This window comes from Medicago sativa, chromosome 6 (assembly GCF_051527215.1).
Source record: "Medicago sativa cultivar Bolivia chromosome 6, Bolivia_mono, whole genome shotgun sequence".
Classification (NCBI taxonomy): domain Eukaryota; kingdom Viridiplantae; phylum Streptophyta; class Magnoliopsida; order Fabales; family Fabaceae; genus Medicago; species Medicago sativa.
Genome location: NC_140754.1, coordinates 14,915,079 through 14,921,761, shown reverse-complemented (window position 1 = coordinate 14,921,761; position 6,683 = coordinate 14,915,079). Strand labels below are relative to the sequence as shown.

Genomic DNA, 6,683 nt, shown 5'->3' with positions numbered 1-6,683 from the left:
TGTGTCCACCTTAGCAGATAGGTGATCAAGGGTAGAAATTTCATACATACCTGCCTCTTTTTTAGAGGGTGAAGGAGCAACATGAGTGATGTCCCTTTCATAGGTCCACTGAAAGTGGTTTTGTGCCATGTCCTAGATCAAAGCATATGCTCTTGTGTATGTTTTATTCATCAAAGCTCCACCTGCAGCTGCATCAACATAAATTTTTGTGGTATACAAAAGACCATTATAAAAAGTGTGAATAATAATCCACTTCTCTAAACCATGATGGGGACAAAGTCTAAGCATTTCTTTGAAACGCTCCCACGCATCGTAAAGAGATTCTCCTTCTTTTTGAGTGAATTGTATGATTCGATTCCTTAATTGAACAGTTTTAGAATAGGGAAAGAATCGGGCAAGAAAAGCTTGCTTCATTTGATGCCATGAAGTGATAGACCCAAATTCCAATGAATGAAACCAAGCACTAGCTCTACCCCCTAAGGAAAAAGGAAAGAGGTGCAGCCTTACGGCCTCTTGGTTTGCATTCAAGGTTCCACTGAGTCTTAAAAAAGTTGAAATATGAAAATTCGGATCCTCAATGGGTGATCCGAAAAATTGATTTTGCTGCACTAAGTGAATAAGTGCAGGTTCTATTTCAAAATTGTCCTCAACCGTTGGGTACACAATAGCATCATATGACTCATCTGAAGATGGGATTGCATACTCTTTGAGAGTGCGTTCCTCAGTCATATCTTTATTATTTTATGCTTCCCAAGAAGTTAAAGGCAAAAGAAGAAATAGAAAAAGAAAGAAAGGAAGAGAAAAAGAAAAATTAAAGTAAAATAAAGAAAAAGATTTTTTTTTCAGTCTAATCTTAAAAAAAAATAATTAATCAAATTGCAATAACACCCCGGCAGCGGCGCCAAAAACTTGATAGAGTCAAACCGCAAGTGCACGGTCTATCAAAGTAGTAGTAAAAGAGAGTATCGTTCCGCTAGGGAGTTGTTCAATTTAACTAACTTTAAGAGAATGATTAGAGGAGAAGAAAGATTATAAAATAGGAGGTTCAGTTGGTTGAAAGTAAATAACAAGAATAAAAAGAGCATTGAGATCATTGGTTCGTCATAATAACAAGTCCTTCACTAGCCAAGATTTTAACTTCTAATTTCATGTTTTACACCTAATTTCTAAAGACCGGTTTCCCTTTAGCCCCTCACCTTTCCGATCAAGTCCGGTGAGAGTTTACCCCTTGCAACCAAGCCTATTTCGCTGACTTGATTACTAGAAGATGCTTATAAGGATTTAAACTACACATGTCTCAAGGATTGCAAAGACTATTTCACTGTCTTTGCAATTCTTGTCTAAATTCACTTGTTCCAATATCAAAGCCCCGCTTTCGCATTATAAATTGATATTTGAGATGATGGATTAACAATTATCAAACCCTCCACTTTCATTTCCACAGTTTGATAATAGTTAATTCATGTTAAAACTGTGAATTTAGATTAGAAATTAGAGTTACATGAAATTAGGGTTAAAGCTTGGTTCGATTAAAATCTAAGCAATTACAAGGGCTTTTCGGTAAAATTAAAACAGAGTAACTTGGGGCCAAAGCAAAAGCAGCAAAAGGCACTCTAGAGGGTGGCACGGCCGTGCCACATGTTGCCACTGGCCGTGCCAAGCTTCTGACTTGGGGGATTTATATTTTTGTTCCCGAATCTTCGTATTCTTGCTCCAAATCAGCTCCAGACTCCTTTCTTTTGCTCCCATCCAATATTCATTCCTGAAATATAAAATATGCAATTGAAGTAAAAAGATTCAAAAAGGAAATAATATTTAAATAAAATAAAATCTAAATAAAATTAAACTAAATAATACATAAAAAATAGACTAAATATTGACTCATCAACCAAGCATTCATGTTTTTCCTTTGAAAAGATTAAATTCTTGTTAGGCTGGTTTAGATGAAGGTATTGAAGTGTCAAGGAATGAACCTCATTTCGTTGGCACTTGAATACCATCATCTAAAGCAGACCTAACAAAAATTTATTCTTTTCAAAGGAAAAACATGAATGTCGGGCGAAATGCTTGAGTCCTGTTGTTTGGCAAGTTTGAATTTGCCCCATTTAAAGGTAAGACAATTGTTGTAGTTGGAATCCACATTCCAACTACAACAATTGTCTTACTCTGGATGGGGCAATTCAAACTTGTTAATCGGCAGGACTCCAGCATTCGATGAGCATTTTGAATGATGGTATTCAAGTGTCAAGGAATGGACCTCATTCTTTTGACACTTGAATACCATCATTTAAAATGCTGATCGCATGGTGGAGTCTTGCTGCTTAACTAGTTTGAATTTACCCCATTCAGGGGCAAGACAATTGTTGTAGTTGGAAGGTGCATTCCTGAATGTAATGTAATGTAATGTAATTATATGACATATTATGAACATATATAGTTGACATACATGTTGTTTTTGTAATGTAATGTAACCGTTATTCGAATTTATTAAATACGCAATTTTTATTCTAATTCACGCTTAATTTATTCAAATTCATTTATTTACTTTATTCTATATTATTTTGTTTACATTAATCTAAATTATTTTATTTACTATATTCAAATTTATTTATGCACTTAAAATAAATATTGATTCGATATTTTATTTACAACATTAGAAAATAAAAGCAAATATAAAATAAAAAGGAATGAACAAAATTGAGGCATATAACAATATCTCATTTTATTAATAATTCATACAATACAATAATTCATACAATAATTTATTCAAATTCACTACTTATTTTCTCCTTCTTGGGGTAAAAAGTGAGCAACCTTCTTGGGGAAAATACATCATCAACCCTTGGGCTAAATTTAAATCTGTTTTTTTTTCTTTTACCCCAAGAAATTCTTTTTACCCACGGTAAAAAGTTTTTGGGGTTAAAAAAGCAGATTTAAACTTATCCCAAGGGTCGATCACTTCCCCAAGTCGGCTACTCATTATTTTATCCCGAAGAAGTTTGATCACTTTTGCCCCCCAAAGAGAACATTGAAAAAAAAAAAAAGAAATAGAGGGAGAGAGTGAGGAGGGGGAGAAAGTGATATTGTGTGAGGAATTAGGGAAGTATGGAGGGATATTTATAGGTGGGAATGGTAGTATAGGTTGTAAATACCATTAATGTGGTCAAAAAATGTGTAAAATTTGGTAAAAAAAACGTGTGGTATGAATGTTGAAAAACTGACCAAAGACCAAAAAACGTTTGTTCTTCAGCTTTGACCACCGGCCAACGTGCGTGAGTTAACTCGCGCATAGGCCAGTGGTGCGTGACTTAAGTCACGCAGAGCTTATAAGGTGCGTTAGTTAAGTCACGCAGCGTGACTTAACTAATGCAAGGGCATATTAAGAATGGCTGCAGGGTGCGAACGAAATGTGCTGGGTGAAGACCAAAATTCTTTAATGTTATATGGTCCTTCCACAATTAATCCTTGGAGTAGAAAAGCAATTTTATAGGTGAGATGGGTGTGTATGATTATCCTATCTTAGGATTATTCTATTTTTGGCGACTATATCTTAGGATTTGATTTAAGAAGCAGAAAAAAGCTACAATGAATTGGAAACACGTGTATATTACAACATGAATTATACTAGCATTTCGATGCATTCAATAAGAGTCAACTAGTCAACACTTTCTTCCCCTAAAAAAATAAACGGCTTCCGGTCTTATTTATAAAAAACAATTGATTTTTTTTAGATTTATTGAATGATTAATGTATTTGATCAAGAATATAGACTTGTTACATTATTCAATGAATCTAAAAAAATTAGACTATAGACCATAAAAACTCTTATAAGTTGTTTACGATGATCTACGTAAGTATACCATTTTTCTTCTTTTGACAAAATAGTATTTATATCATATCATTAATCAACATGTATTCGGTACAATTTAATATATCAACAAAGATTTGGTCACTAGTTAAAGATGTGTTTACCTTTGTAAAAGTTTGAACAATCTCATTCATTTGACTCCTAGCAATCCTAACACTAAAACTTCATTCATTTGACTCCTAGCAATCCTAACACTAAAATTTACATAAAAAGAAGAAAAGACAGTTTCATATATATGAATGATATCACCAAATTCTATAAATTCCTTCCTTTCAGGGAAAAAACTATCTACCACCATTTTGAGTCCGGCTCAAAATCAATAAGATCCAAATTAAGCTCACGAATCCAATTAAGTGCCGAAAGAAATTCGAGAGTTTCACTAATATGCACCTCACACTTTTGTGCAAGACATTCGGTTCTTTCAAGAACAAAAGCATTGTTCTCATCTCTAATACAAACGTCAATAATTACATGATTGTCACTCGATGGAAAAGCAATGTCAATTTACATTTCACTCGTTCATAAGTTGATTTTTGTCGAGTAAAAATAGTAGGTCGAGTCATCGTGCCTATTTGTTATGGGAGGGTGCACAACCCGTACACCTACAGAATGTTGATGGTTCGCTCAAAGTTGTTGTGGTATCATATTATTGTTTCAAAGCTTTTTGTTATGTTGATTCCAAATACAAATACTTAATCAAATATTTCAACAATATTTTACTTGGGGTGATATATCTTAATAGTTATATAAAAGAAATAAGGGGTAAATCTGAATGTTATTTATCTTTAAATTTATCCCTTACAATCTGGTCCACCTCACTACAAGAAAAATGTTGTTTTCACGGGGATATTTCCTAGGGGTAGAAGCCCTGGTAATTTTGCCAGGAGCAAGACCCCGTCATACCCCCTGGTTTGCATTTTCCAGGAGCAACCTGTCATAACCCAGGCAAAATGAAAAGGGCCCGTTACTTTTTGGTCTTTGCTATTAACCTCACCTAAATATCATTTTTTGTCATATCTCTCCAAAGAAAAAAGAAAGAGAACATGTGCCCTCCTTTCGTGTTCCTTAAAACCTTCACCCCTCTCCTCTGTCTGACGCTTTTTCCGGCCGCCATGAACATTGATCAGAAAAACAAAGACCAATTTTGAACTCTTTATTACCTAAGCTTTCAACTGATCCGAATGATTTCGTGATTTGAATGATTTCATCTTCACCCATTTTTCTCCTCCACCGCAATATGAACACCTAACCCTTTCTCTTCTTCCTTTCCTCGATCTTTGCGTTTTTATTTCATTATAGACTGAGCGACATCTTCGATTATTTTAATCCGAGGCAGCAACGTTCTACTTGTAGCCACCGTGTATGAACGCGATTCTTCTTCAACTATAAATCGAAAAGGCGAGCTGAAGGTGAACTTACTGAAGAATCGGTAACTAATGTTCTTTTCTGGTAACATATATTTATGGATTCCAATTCTTTATATTTTTAAGTATTCACAATATCTTGATTTTGATTTTATGTTTATGATTTTTGATTTTCACCTGCTATGGATTTGATTTTGCAGATTTCATTTTTATGTTACATTTCAGGGATTTTATATTTATTTAATTTTGATGTTATATTTTAGGAGAATGGAGGCAGATTTGTGGACTGTTCCGATTCAGCCGATTGTGGTGGTGGAATTGATGGATCGAGTGGAGAAATATGATGTTGATAGCTCTATGCCGGAGAATGCTGATCCGCAGTCGATGAGAGGGAAGGTGGTGTTGGAGCTGTTGAATGTTTATGGTTTGTTTATTTTCACCTGTTATAGATTTGATTTTTCAGATTTCATTTTTATGTTACATTTCAGGGATTTTATATTTATTTAATTTTTGATGTTACATTTTAGGAGAACGGAGGCAGATTTGTGGATTGTTCTGATTCAGCCGATTGTGGCGGTGGAATTGATGGTTCTAGTGGAGAAATCTGATGTTGATAGCTCTATGCCGAAAAATGCTAGTCAATGAGAGGGAAGATGGTGTTGGAGCTGTTGAAAATTTTGTTGGAGAATGTTGGAGCTGTTTTCTGAACTAGTGAAAGGTATAGTGTACCTTATGTATTGATATACGCTTTTTTTTCCTCTCATTTTGTTGTATTTTTATTTAGGGGATTCAGTTCAAACTCTAAACGAGTTAGCATCTTATATTAGTTAGGGTGGCGAGATATGTATTGGTTTAGTGGTGTAAATGACTAGCTATTATAGTCATTTACACCAAGACGTAGAAAGAAGATAGAGAGAAAAGATGAAGGAGAGTATCTAATTTGAAGCAAAAGACGATAAATGAAGAGTAATAGAAAAAGAAGAGATGGTTAACAATTTGACAAGTATACTAGTTGTTCCACTTTATTTTATTCATATATTCCCTTTGTTCCTTTTTAAATGTTATTTGAGTATAGATTTAACGCTTTTATTTAACTGTCGTTTTGATAGTTTAAGAGTACAATCTGTTAATTATATCATTTCTCAATTACTCTTCGTCTATTTGACATGTATGTGCGATTGAATACGTTGGGGGATCAAGAGAAGCAAAGACTTTTAGACCATAATGTAAAAAGGAGAACACTTGACCACAAATTTCATGAATAGAATGTTTGATATTTTCAAAAATACGTTATTTGTGATAGCACCAAATCTTTCAAAAATAATGGGATCAATTGAACCAAAATTAGAACTAAAGTCTTTCAACCAAACGCGTAAGGGGTGAGCGACTGAGAGGCAGAAAGACCACATATCATCGCTCTCTATGTTACAAATAGGGCATAAGTTAGACGA

At 34.2% G+C, this 6,683-nt stretch overlaps 1 long non-coding RNA gene and 1 other non-coding gene across 3 annotated transcripts; both read left to right on the top strand.

Annotated features, from left to right (window-relative positions):
* The first annotated feature begins 259 nt into the window (after positions 1 to 259).
* Positions 260 to 366, top strand: LOC146913102 (small nucleolar RNA R71). The gene has a single exon (XR_015017158.1). It is a non-coding gene; the product is annotated as a small nucleolar RNA R71 (small nucleolar RNA).
* Positions 367 to 4,676: 4,310 nt separating this feature from the next.
* Positions 4,677 to 6,210, top strand: LOC146913101 (uncharacterized). 2 transcript variants are annotated; one of them, XR_015015176.1, is made up of 3 exons: positions 4,677 to 5,297; positions 5,496 to 5,656; positions 5,760 to 6,210. It is a non-coding gene; the product is annotated as an uncharacterized LOC146913101 (long non-coding RNA). The 2 variants fall into 2 exon arrangements; XR_015015177.1 differs by having other exon boundaries at positions 4,882 to 5,317.
* The last annotated feature ends 473 nt before the right edge of the window (positions 6,211 to 6,683 follow it).